We start from the raw sequence: 14,793 nt of genomic DNA, 5'->3' as shown, positions 1-14,793 counted from the left end.
AGCCTCTCTGTACCTGGTCTGTTGTATACTGCAAAGTGTGCCTCTAGCTGGGCGATGCATTCTGGCCAGCGTTCAAAGTCAGGATTGAAGGCACGAAATGGCGGCGCCGGAGGCATCGTCGGCGGTGGTACAGGCGGAGACGTTGGAGGCGCCATAGTAGCTGCAGTTTGTACTGTGACCAGTCCATTTATGGGAGCAAGCAGCTGCGTCATTTGCTGAGCCTGAAAACGTACAAGATCGGACAGCAAAGCCCATTCCTGTGGCGAAGCCATGGTTGACACAAATAAAAGTCTTAAAGTGAAGGGTGGAAGCAATCAAACACGCAGTCACACCGGGCTATCACAAAAAAATAAAGCAGTGCCGAGCAAAAAACATAAGAGGAGAGGAAAAAAATTGTGTCCCTGCTCGCCGCCACTCTTTTGTATCCCGCCTGGATAGGTGGTGCGTGGATCTGCTCCTGTGAACTGCTTCTGCAAAATAGGCTGAGAGTGAAGGACGTGAGTAGGAGCAGGAAAAGATGACGTACTTCGGTACTGAGTATAGATTAAAGCTCTTTTACTGGTGTATGAACATATACAAATTATAATATTACTTAACTTTGCATACAGATGAGCATGTAGGTGTGAAGCCGTTCATGTATCAAAGCTAACAGCTACTAGAAGTTACAAAGGCAAATCTGTAATAGCTCACCCACTATAAAATAGAAACAATCTTGTTTGCTCTCGTGGTGCTAATCTACAAGAGCGCACCTACGTTGTGGCATCATAGCTACCGATACCACTGGTATCAGTTGTTATTCTAAGTCTTTGTCATTCATCATTTCTTTTATTAGTTATGATTTTTTTCCTTTCGTTATTTCTTTTGTTAAAATATACAATTTTATAGTGAATTATAAAAGGTTAATTGAAGCAGTGAGGCGGCAGTCTGAATTGTATGCCATCAGTATCCTAAATTACTTACCTTCAACTAAATTTATAAAGTGGATTTTTATACATACTGGTACTGTATTTAATATTTTAGAATGAAATGGATGGCAGTATGCCTACAACTTTAAATGAAAAAAATTCTGCGGATAGAATCAGACTTATTAGTGAGCACAACTTGTTTGTATGTTTCGTTCCATAGATCCGTGCTGAGGAGATCCTCGTGGATGTGGAACATGTCAATTTATTTTTTTTTAAAGCTGTAATAACAATACTAATAGTATAAATATATACGATACATCATTTGTTTCTACTAAAAAATTCGTCAGTGGAGTAGAAGGAGTTGGCCACTAGTAAATCTTTCAGGCTCCTTTTAAACTGATCTTTATTTGTAACTAAATTTTTTATGTTTACTGGCAAATTATTGAAGATGAGTGTTCCTGAGTGGTGGACCCCTTTTTGAACTAAAGTAAGTGCTTTTAAGTCCTTGTGCAGATCATTTTTGTTCCTGGTATTGTATGTATGAACTGAGCTGTTTGTTGGAAAAAGAGATATATTATATAGGACAAATTTCATTAATGAGTAAGTATACTGAGAGGCAGTAGTTAGTATACCCAGTTCTTTGAAGAGGTTTCTACAGGACGTCCGTGAATTTACTCCACAAATAATACATATTACACGCTTTTGGACTCTGAAAACTTTTGTTTGACTTGAAGAGTTACCCCAAAATATTATACCATATGACATTATGGAATGAAAGTAGGCAAAGTATGCAAGCTTTTTCTTTTTTATGTCGCCTATGTCTGCTAACACTCGAATTGCAAATACAGATTTGTTAAGGCGTTTCTGCAGTTCTGTGGTGTGCTCTTCCCAACTGAATTTATTATCAAGTTGTAATCCCAGGAATTTAAGACCGTCAACCTCTTCTATCTGCTCTTCTTCGTATTTTATGCATATGCTGGGTGGAAACCTCTTACAGGTTCTGAATTGCATATAGTGAGTCTTTTCGAAGTTTAATGTCAGTGAGTTGGCTTTAAACCATTTATTAATATCCATGAAAATATCATTAGCAGATCTTTCTAGAACTACACTTGACATACTATTTATTGCAATACTTGTGTCATCTGCAAACAAAACGAACTCTGCTTCTGGCAGTGTAACTGATGAGAGATCATTAATGTACACAAGAAAAAGCAATGGCCCTAAGATGGATCCTTGTGGGACACCACATGTAATTTCTTCCCATTCTGATGATGACTGATGACTTAATTCACTAGTCCCTTGCACTGACACCCTTTGTTTCCTGTTAGTGAGGTATGACTTGAACCATTTAGAAGCACTGTCTGTGACACTATAGAATTCTAATTTACTTAAAAGGATGTTGTGGTTCACACAATCAAATGCCTTTGACAAATCACAGAAAATACCTGCTGCTTGTAATTTGTTATTTAATGAATTAAGTACATTTTCACTGTAGGTGTAAATAGCCTTCTCGATATCAGAACCCTTCAGAAATCCAAACTAAGTTCTCGATAATATGTTATTTGTGGTCAGATGGTTGAGCAGCTGCCTGTACATTACTTTTTCTAAAATTTTTGAGAATGCTGGCAAAAGTGAAATCGGTCTGTAGTTTGATGGTATCTCTTTATCCCCTTTCTTGAATAGAGGCTTAACATCTGCATATTTTAGCCAGTCAGGAAATGTCCCAGTTGTAATTGACTGCTTACACAAGTAACTTAGAATTATACTAAACTCACAAGAACATGCCTTAATTATCTTTGTTGATATTTCATCGTACCCACTAGAATGCTTTGTTTTTAAAGATTTTATTATGGACGTTATTTCTTTGGGTGAAGTGAGTGATATATTCATGTACTTGAAGCTATTTGTGAAGGCTAGTTTCAGATATTCAAGGGCATTATTTACTGATCCTGAAAGTCCCATTCTATCAGTAACGGATATAAAGTTACTAATGTGTCATCTACCCTTAGTGCTATTTGCTCCTGTTCCCTTCTGGTTCTACCAGTCTGCTCTTTCACTATATCCCATATTGTTTTTATTTTGTTCCCTGACATTGCTATCTTCTTCTCGTAGTGCATTTGTTTAGATGTCTGAATTACTTTTTTTAATGTTTTACAGTATTCCTTGTATTTAGCTAGATCATCAGCATTGGAGCTATTCTTGGTCAACAGATACATTTTCCTTTTTGTCTTACAGGAATTCTTTATTCCTTGTGTAATCCATGGTTTTATTATAGACTTCTGTTTAATTTGAGTAACTTTTAGAGGAAAACAGTTTTCAAACATGGTACTGACATTGTTCGTGAATGTGTTATATTTTTCATTCATGTCATGAGCACTATAAACATCTTTCCAGTTCATATGATTGAGCAGTTTTCTAAAACACTCAATTTTTGGTTGATTGACTACTCTCCTGTACTCAGATTTAGCAGTCTTGATAATCTGCTTAGAATTTACATCTAAAACAAGGAGCTGCATGTCATGATCTGATAGTCCATTTACAACAGGTTTTATGATATAATTTTGTTCCTTTGATTTGTCTATAAAAATGTGATCAATGGCTGTCCTTGAGGATTTAGTGATCCTAGTTGGAAAGTTTACAGTGTGAGTTAGAGTGAAAGACAACATTACTAACCGCAGTGAATGTTTACTGGAAGATTGCATTAGAAAATCTGTATTAAAGTCACCAGCAATCAAAATTTCTTTCTTTCTTCCTGTTAAATAACCCAAAAGAGCTTCTAGATGATCTAAAAATAGATTATAATTTCCTGCAGGTGCTCGGTAAATAGTTATTATTATATAGGATCTGTTATGGAACTCTACTTCTGTTGCACATGCTTCTAGATGCTGCTCTAAACAGAATTTATTAATGTCAATGTTCTTGAATTTATGGCAGTTTTTGATAAATGTGGCAACTCCTCCTCCATCCATATCTACTCTGCAGAAGTAGGAAGCTAGCTTAAATCATGAAATGTCTAACATATCTATATCAGTGGTCACTTGATGTTCAGAGAGGCAGATTATGCCAATTTGGTTAGATGAATTCATTTCATCGATACAAATGAGTAGTTCATCAACTTTATTTCTAAGTCCCAGAATGTTCTGGTGTAATAAAGATAACTGATACTGCATACAAATGGGATTGTAACTGCTTTGGCGAAGTTGAACTGGCAGTTTCTGATTACTTTCTGTTAAACACTGATTAAATGGAGGCTGTATGATAAAATCTGACTCCTGTTCATCTGTTTTCTCAAACTGAGTGTGTCTGCCAATCTCTCTTAAAACTCGTTTTCTTTCCCCCTTCCCTATCCTAAAAAAGGCATCCCTCTGACACCTGTGACCACTGGTATTTTACCACTTGTGCCAGTGTCCCCCCTTAAGTTTTCTGCAATCAACCCAGACAGTTTTCCCTTCCCTTTCCTATTGAGGTGAAGGCCATGCCTAGTGTAGTCCCACCTATTGATAGCATCCACAGGAATCAAATCAATATGGGACCCTATATCCGTCCTAAGCAGCCACTCCAACTCCAAGTTCACCGTCCCTACGGAAGAGTTCAAATGAGGCTGATCATGGCGTCTCAACACAGACACAAATCTCACACTCGTATGCTTCGTTGCTGATGCTATCTTCACCAGGTCACTCTCTATGGAACATTCAGAGTCTCTACCAGTGCTATTTCCCGGACCACCCACTATAACCACGGCATCCTCCTTTGTGAAATCCTTGCATAAAACACCTACATCCTCTGTTACCTGACCCAGATCTGCACTAGGCTTGAAACAGTTTGTGACCTGGTACTCTGGACCTAGATTTTCCTGCAGTAGTTGGCCAACACCTCTACCATGGGAACTACCTAACAACAGAACTTTCTTTCTCTTTACAAATTTCCCTACCTTTTTCAAGTCCTTGAAAGCTTGTTGTGTCCTTTCTACAGCCGATCCTGACTGAGGCAACAGGTCAAATCTATTTTCAAGATTTATGACTAAGCTGTCTGATGCTCTCCTTTGCCTGTTCCCCCTATTACCTGTTGCCACTTCCCACCTCTGTTCACCCTTCTCCCTCTTTAACCTGTCCAGATCCTCCCTTGCCTTGTCTAGGTCAGCTTGAAGAGCTGCAATTTTCCCTTCCTGTTCCAGTATTTTCCTATCTCTACTGCAGATCCTACAATACCACGGGTGAGACTCATTTATGTCCCCATTTCCCACGCCACTACATTCGCCCCAATGAAAGAAACTACAGCACCCATCACACCATACCCCAGAACTAACGATCCTACGGCATGTCACACACTTCTCACTCATGGTAAAAACAGAAATCGTATAAGCTGATTTAAGTAGTGACTAAAACTTAAACAAAGGACCCTAGAAACTATTCAGGCAGATATAAATAAATTGAAAGAGTACTGAATAAAAAAAACTGGGGATTACATATATCTCACTGTTTACTTACTTACGCGCGCGTGAAATTAAGCCTAAAATCCGTGCTATAGGTGCGAGAAGGAAAATAAACTTCTTACCCCATTTAATCTTCATTAACACTTCACTAACACTTCCACTAATGTAACAACACTTATATTATGTTTATACCAACTGGAAACGTTTATCTATAAGTTTAATTCACTGCTTACTTACGATTCGCGAGCGTGAAATTAGGCCTAGGATTCGTGCTACAGGCGCGAGAAGAAAAATACGCTTCTTACCCCGTTTAATCTTATTTTATACTTCACTAACACTTCCACTAATTCAACAACTCTTATATTATATTTATAACACCTGTACACGTTTAAAAATAGCTTAATAACAACGCTTTTTATAATTATTTAGTGCAGCAAATACTCGAAGAGTCCACGTCGGCGCAGTGTTGCCAACCAACCTGTAACAGTTTCAAAACGCTTTTTTTGTGAAGTACACATCAAGTAATGTATTACAGTTGTTTATTTAAATATGTGTTTGTGTCAGGCTTATTTATTGTTGAGTAGTCCTCTGGACTGTGAGTGAAACAGTATTGAAAGCACGAGTGGTCAATGAAAGTCTCTTCGAGTTTGCTGCCATATCCTAAAATGAACTCAGTTCAATGTTTTGGTGATCTAACTGTTCGCCAGATTCAGAAGAACGCTCAGCACTGAAATATTGAATCGAGTTGATTTTAGGACCCGGCAGCAAACCTGAAGAGACTTGCAAGACTTATTACGCCGGGAAAGTGGATGAACCCACACCAGTGGTCAATATTTATGTGGTTTCACTAGCTAACCCCAGTACATATAATGCACTTAAACTGTTAAGTCAAATACAAGATGTAAAGAAAATCTATAAATCCTGAAGTAAAAGGTATTGAGGGAGACATGATAAATGCACAAAAATTTTTGCTGGACTGGTAATTAAAGTTAATATCGAACAAACCAGTTTTTTAGATCGTGTGACAGCAGCTTGTGTTCCTGTTAGTAAATCTGGTTGTATTTTGATGTAAAAAATGAAAAAAATAGGTGCTTCGACTTTCTAAAAAATTTATGAAATGCAGATTTCTCTTCCTCAAGCTGGGTGAAGAGTGTGTGAAATTCCCATTCTGTACTCCATAATGACATTTTTCAGTCCCTCTCTCCTTATAGCTAGCCACCAAGCAGTGTGTGGCGTTGGGCACAATTCGCGCCAAAGTCATATTTCCCCCCCTATGGTCCACATGCGGATCGCGGGAGGGATAAACGACTGTCTGAACACCTCAGTACGAGCTCTAATTTCCCTTATCTTTGAATGGTGATCATTGCGCGATTTGAAAGTTGGTGGTAGTAATATATGCTCTACATCCTCGGCGAAGATCGGATTTCGAAATTTAGCGCGTCATCTATCAGCAACTGTGTCCCACTTCAAACTTTCAATGAGATCTGTAACGCTCCCGCGATGGCTAAATGTACCAGTCACGAATCTTACAGCTCTTCTTTGGATCTTCTCAATCTCTTGAATCAGACCCAACTGGTAAGGGTCCCATACAGATGAACAGTACTCTACTACTGGACGAACTAACGTATTGTAAGCAAGACTGAAATTTTCACTCTGCAGCGGAGTGTGCGCTGATATGAAACAACCTGGCAGATTAAAACTGTGTGCCGGACCGAGACTCGAACTCGGGACCTTTGCCTTTCGCGGGCAAGTGCTCTACCAACTGAGCTACCCAAGCACGACTCACGCCCCGTCCTCACAGCTTTACTTCTGCCAGTATCTCGTCTCCTACCTTCCAAAAGGCAAAGGTCCCGAGTTCGAGTCTCGTTCGGGCACACAGTTTTAATCTGTCAGGTTGTTTCGTATTGTAAGCAATTTCCTTTGTTGAAGGACTGCATCGCTTCAGGATTCTACCAATAAACCGCAATCTAGAGTTCACCTTGCCTGTTACTTGTGTAATATGATCATTCCATTTGAGATAATTTCGAATAGTCACACCCAGATACTTGACAGATGTTACTGCTTCCAAAGACTGGGCATTTATTTTGCACTCGTACGTTAATGGGGACTTTCGCTTTGTTATATGCAGTAGGTTACACTTACTAATATTGAGAGATAACTGCCAGTCATCACACCACACATTTATTCGCACTTTTGCTTTACTCTTTTAATATACAGGCTATCCCTTCAAGCTGCAAGCCATTTGTGTCCAGTAAATGTCATTTTCGTACCAATATGGACTCCAACATCCACATACATGAGCTACTGTGTTGTGTATGTGAACTTAGCCCATAGGTATAATTGACAATCATCTTGCATAGACCGCAGTTCCCACGAAAAAACGGTTGAGGACAGCCATGCGATTTGATGGACAGTGTGAACTGATCTTTACATATCACATGTCATGTGTTATTTCTGTTAGCACTAGTTTTCATGTAGAAATACCGCACGACTAGAAATTTGGTGGTTGTTATAATCATTCTGGTACACCAATGGATTTGCTCATCAATGTCAGATATTAAAATCCATATTCCTGTAGCACTCAAACAGCAACTTAAATTACAGGAAGTGCTGATCCTACCCCAACACTGTAAATGTCTGCTCATAGCTCGCTTTCGACATCTGGACTTACAGAGATCCAACGACAATTATGTTTAGCAGCAGCTTTTTTGATCGCATTTGTGAGGCACCCACAGAGATTTTTACTACTTTCCATATCATTAATCTTAATCAACTTCATTATTTTATGAAAACTTATTTGCAAACTATATTGGTTCAAATGGCTCTGAGCACTATGTGACTTAACTGCTGAGGTCATCAGTCCCCTGGAACTTAGAACTACTTAAACCTAACTAACCTAAGGACAACACACACATCCATGCCCGAGGCAGGATTCAAACCTACGACCATAGCGGTCATGTGGCTCCGGACTGTAGCGCCTAGAACCGCTCGGCCACTACAGCCGGCCAAACTATATTACTGACATGCATTTACACCATAATTTTTGAAAGTTAATCGAATATTATGTTCTGTATTTTTATAATTTTGATGTTAAAAAATATTGTATGTTTTAAGACATATTTCATTTCAATGTTCTTATTTGTTTAACAAATAAAACATCAGTGATGTTGCTTGAATTCATGTAATAAAAGGCAGCAAGCACAAATAAAAGTCTAAGTACCAGAAATCTTTGTCTCCTTTCGGATAAAGGAAATGAATACCCAAAAAGCTATTACAAACAATACATTTGCTATGAACAGCGAGTTGGCAATAGCATCCTAGCCTACAATATCTTGTTACGCAAACTACGACGACACAGACCAAACAAACGTTTACAAGCGGCAGTCGGCATAAGAAAATGGTTCAAATGGCTATGAGCACTATGGGACTTAACATCTGAGGTCATCAGTCCCCTAGAACTTAGAACTACTTAAACCTAACTAACTTAAGGACATCACACACTTCCATGCCCAAGGCAGGATTCGAACCTGCGACCGTAGCAGTCGTGCGGTTCTGGACTGAAGCGCATAGAACCGCTCGGCAACTGTGGCCGACATGAATACACAACTCAAAGCTCTGGAGCAAAATTAAGAAATAAGAACTGAGAAGCGAGAGCCGAAACTGAGAACAGAAATAAGAACTGAGAAGTGAGAACTGAGAAATGAGAAATGGGAAGTGACACTGAGACCGAAAACAGAAAGAACTGAGAAGCGAGAATTAAGAAATGAGAACAGGGAAGGAAAACCTGAAAGTCGAGAACAGACACGAAAACTGAGAAGTGCGAACGACGAAATGAGAATGAGAAGAGAGACCTGAAAACTGAGAATTTTTGGATGCTAATCATCATAAAAACATTTAAAACATAACTTCTTGTTCCTCTACAGCAAAACAACCCAGATAATGATTTAACTGAAAGAAGGTACTGTGAATGAAACAGAACTCAAGCAAAATGAACAATATAAATAACGAATGCAATAATAAGGACAAAAATATAAAATGATAAAATGGAAGAAATTAAATTAAAGCTAATACATAAAAAAATACTTATAATCAAATGGGCAATAACTCAGAATGAAAGAAGAATGATCAACAGAAAAAGAAGAAAGGAAATAAAGAATGATGATTAAAATTACATATTTAAGGATTAAAAATGAAAATAATTAACTTTAAACAAATTAACTGAATCGAGATAATAAGCATAGTTATTTTGATAATGATTTAAAAATAAAAATTTGATGTTACTTGTGGAGATTTGAATCCAGCAGCTCTGTCATATTGTGTTTGCATAAGGCGGATTTCGTCCTCATACACAGCTATGCAATCAACTTTTGGCGGAACGCCATATATATTTATAAAAAAAAAACAAATGGAGTTTTTGTATTCTGATGAATAATTCGTCATGTGACGCTAGAAGTTTTAAAATGCGATTTGTTTTGTGCACCAAAGAGTAACATTTGGAAAAAATCTAGAGAACTAAACATAATGATATCCAAACTTCTTTATTTTGTCTGTGTTGGTCAATGAAAAAAGACCAGAGACATTGTATCATGTGACTCACTCTCTTGTCTTCGTTCATGATAGGAGCCATTGTACACTGCATATAATTGTGTATAAGTTCTTAAAACTATTCAGAATATAAATAACATTTCCATATAACAACATTTACTTTTCGTACAGCTCGCACCTCTCATATAAGTTAGTAAATATTTTGTGTAAATTTCTTGTTTTAGCGTGTGCTCCAGATGGGACCACCATTTCTCTTGCAGCACAGGTCGGCCATTACGCCAGCAAAACAATTAGTCTTACTAAATCATTTATTAAATGTAAATGTAATTGCAGGAGAGTTCTCTGTTTTTCTCATCCAATATTCCAAAGTCAGTAAAATTAAATTAAAGCTTCAATAATTAATATTATCGCTTTATCGAGTCTGTTAGATGACGAGAATCTCCTTAGATTTGCCTTGCTAATGAAAAATAAACACAGCAATTTATTACTTATCATGAAAATTGCAATTTGCAGGTATTAATTGTCGTTTTAAAATTGGTGCATAATTAAAGCAGTTGCCATCATGCCCCCTTGAGAACTAATTTTTATTACAACATTCCACATAATATAGGCAGATTTTTATTAATAATAGCAGCCACTCACGGAAACCCTACCTGTAGAAGGCTGTGAGTCGCACACTGTGTTTCATAAATTGTTATGTTCGCACCGCGGAAAATCCAAGGTCTGTGTAATAGCTTCTGGTGGTATTGAGTTGGCTTAACAGTCTCATGTTAGCCAAAATCAGAACCCAGTGCTAATGATGACCATTTCTCTTTAAATCAAGTGCCACAATAGAAAAAAGAAATTACAACTTTACATAATATTATTACCAATATGATGTATCATGCAGCGTAACTTGCTGTGAGAGTGCGAGAGAGAGAGAGACAAAGATATTGTTTATTACTCTGTGGCGGTCAGCGCTCACATAATTATTCTTCGGATATAGAGCTTTTGTTCTTGTTAAGAGTAAATTTTACAAGAAGAGAGCCATTCTCGTGATGTAAAAATGGACGCCATTGCGAGTTTTTGATTCACATTGTAAAATATATGTGTATATGTAAGGAAATCATTTAATAGAACAATAAAATGTTGTTCATTTCAAAAAGGTATGTGTTATTCTACACCCAGCGTATACTTCTGTTGTGATTTAATAACAAATACCAGCTTGAGAACAGTTCCGACAGGAGAGTTCAGTTCTAGTCAAATAGTTTGATGTTTTTTTTGGAAAAGAAGTCACTTCATGGATCATTCAAATCCACAATAGTACCTGGACATTTCTCAGAACTGAAAGCAATCTGATTGCTATGCAACAGAGCCCCGAAGAATATTTCTCTGTACTTTGGTTACCACTTTCTGCTCAACACGGTATCTGCAGCATCTGGAGAGGATTTCTACAGCAGCGGAAGCGTGTAATCACCATCAGTTTCATACATCGCCCTGTGTACGCTGTATGTATTTAGCCACAACAGTGAACATATAGTTACTCACACACATAGAAAGACAATACAAGGTGGTGTGGGAAACATTTCAGTATAAAGGTCCTGTAGAGCCAAACAGTCAGTAGCCTAGTAGTAGTAGTAAAAAATTTTTTTTTCAAAGGAGCCTTTATATATGGCGACCATGACAGGACACGATCCTGATACAACAGTACATGAACACTCATAGTGAACCTGCAATATAACTATGTTAGTAATTTAGTAATTCATGTTTCATTGTGTCTATATATGTCTAGTTTTATAGAGTAACTACATTATGGTCCTTTGTATGTTTCATGCTAATGGAACGTGCGGATGTATCTTGTGAAGAGAACGAGTACGCCGTCCTATCAGCCGATCAGAAGCTTCAAAAAGGCCAGAACATTTGAATTACTAGCTTTCTTGAGCATTTATGCATTGTAGTGACCTTTCACGTATTGATTTTCTAAGTATAAATAGTGTTGCTACATTACTTTTACTATAATTCCAGTATTTCAGTAAGTAAGACAATATTTTATGTGTTATCTATGTACTGTGTTTGTGTCACATTGTAAAGTGTACATTAACAGCATTAGGACATTAACTTTTTTTGTATGTGTAAAATTTAATAGTCACTTTTGTAGGACTTATTTAGTGGAGAAACTGTCAATTGCTTATTTACATGGTGATAACTAGATCTATGTTCAAAGCCAATAAGCAAGCACGCATCACAATGCCACAAAATGAATTGAATAGTGTGAATGCATCGTCAACTAGTGCCACAGAATTTAATACTGGCGTAGTTAGCGATATGTCGATTACGGCTGAGCAACCAGCAGTAATTAATGCGATGACGCCGTCGACACAAACGGTTGCTAGTTCCGACATTCATATGTCGAATGAAGTCCAGAGAAATATGCAGCAACCAACAAACAACATGAATTTCATCTCTGACACAGACGCGTGCGAAAACGAAATGGCTGTACCGAAAAATGTGTCGGTACAATCCTCATTAAGCCCAGTGCAATCGTCAATTGCTGACAATACCGATTTGTTATCCCAGCTGATGTCAAGTTTGACTGTAATAATAACACAAGGGATAAAAGCATTGGAAACCATGTAATCCACGTTTGCAAATGACATGAATCGTAGATTTCAGGCATTGGAAACCACGCAATCTAATCTTGCAACGGCACAATCCACGTTTGCAAATGACATGAATTGTAGATTGCAAGTATTGGAGAGTGCGCAATGTAACTTGGCTCAGGAGCAATCTACTAAACTAAAAGAAATAAATGATAACATGACTGTAAAATTCCAAAGTTTGGTAACGATTGAGTCACTTTATTGCCAGTCAGGCACAACTCATTGTTACGCAAGAACAACAGTATCAGGAATTAACAACCAAATACAAAGACATCTTATGTCGTCAAGATACACTAAATCATCAAGTGCAAGAAGTTATTCATGTACAGAACACTATTGTGCATGACGTGAATACAATTAAGCACGTTAACGAGGATAGATACTCTCAGTCTGGAAGGCGAGAAACACATAGAGAAACTTTTCAATGAACATAAAATCGCTATTTCTGAGGACATTGAAGACTGGGCGAAATTATGATGACCAAATCTTGAAGGGAACGGTTGCTAACGTGCAAGTTAACAACGAAACTCTACAAGAACAACTTAAAGCAGAAGTTAAAGAGATTAAGGAGAATATAGGAGATGAATTTCCTGCTTGGGAAGCAAAGATAGAAAATACATTAAAAGCATGCCAGCAGGGTTTAGTTAATACTAGAGGGGCACATACTACTTGCAGTTTATCAAAAGCAGACATTATTCCTGATGAAACCAGTGAAACCAAATCCATGCAACAATATCCATGTATTGGTGCATATTCACGTAATCAACCAGAAACAAATTATCAAGATTATCATTCACCGCAAAGTAGCCAGCATAATACACCTGTGACTATGAATGGAGAAAAAAATGCTTAAATATCGTCAATTCCAGATATTTATTCCGGAAAGGAAGTCGATCAATCCCTTGGAATTTATCAAGCAATTTAGAGGGATATTGCCACGAATGTGGACTGAGCAACAAAAAATTATGTACGTTGCAGGATTCATACATGGAGATGGATCGATGTGGGCGACAGAAGCATCCAATTGGTGTCAAAATTATGACCAATTTGAACGCGCTTTCTTGCACAATTACTGGAATAAGGGAATACAAGAAAGACTACGTAAGGAGGTTTTTGACCCACAACCTTTTTCTTTCAAAAATGGATCTTTAAGAAAGTATTTCGAGAAGAATATAAATAAAAGCAATGAACCAATCCCGACGCAGGATATCATTCGAATATTAAAGGGCAAACTTCCACTTGAAGTTAAGGAAAAACTTCTACATGTGCCTGAACAACATGTGGAAGATTTTCTAGCCACATTGGATTCAATAGACATTCTGTTCGAAGAATCACGTGTGCGCTATAACCAACCAAGTTACCAACCTAACAAATACAATAGTAACAACAAACAGTACGGAAACAAACCTTTTGCACACAATTCACCAAACCCACAGGTGAATTATTTCCAGAAAAACGTGAAATTTGGTAACGAAAATCCCGACCAGTGTAATCATGACCAACAATGTGAACAAACATATAAACGGAAATGGAGGAAGAATAATAAGAAGAGGAAAGGATACTATCAAGAAGGGAATTATCAGCAAATACGCCGATATCAGCAACCAACCCAAGAATGTCACAACCAACCACAAACTTCAGGTTGGGTACCAAATGCTAATGCAAATGAATGGAGAAATCAACCACCAATAATAACTGACGTAATGGAGCAGACATCTACTAATAATGGACAATCATCAAACTAAACTCGACTATCAGAAGCCCCGACGGTGCAGTCGAGGAAGTTTTGAGGGGCGAAAATTCAAGTGTCAATTTTTTTCGGTACAATGATGGCAGATTATTAATAGAAGAACTTCAGCAGGATATGATGCCTTGTCAACAGGAACATATCACTGAACCTGTTGCGAGAATTCAGGTGGCAATTGAAGGCATTACTCTGCAAGTTACTTTAGATACAGGAGCAGCAGTAAATGTCATTTCTGAGAAGTTATTTCAAAGAATACTTCAGAAAGCAAATCCACCGATTTTTTCTGGTCAATACTATAGAATTGCAGGCCCTACTGGTCATAAGTCATCTCAGGTTAAAGTGCAGACTCAACTCCAGTTAGGTATAGGAAATGTAGCTATAAATTGCACGTTCCTTGTAATAGAAAAATTGGTTGAGGACTGTATCCTGGGTATAGATGAATTTAGAGAGAGAAATTGGCATATCGATTTTTCTATAGGCCGTGCCAGTTTTTCAATAATGGATCAGAAACAACAAGTGAATCTT

This window comes from Schistocerca nitens, chromosome 4 (genome assembly GCF_023898315.1).
Source record: "Schistocerca nitens isolate TAMUIC-IGC-003100 chromosome 4, iqSchNite1.1, whole genome shotgun sequence".
In the NCBI taxonomy this organism is placed as follows: domain Eukaryota; kingdom Metazoa; phylum Arthropoda; class Insecta; order Orthoptera; family Acrididae; genus Schistocerca; species Schistocerca nitens.
Note: the sequence above shows the minus strand (reverse complement) of the source record.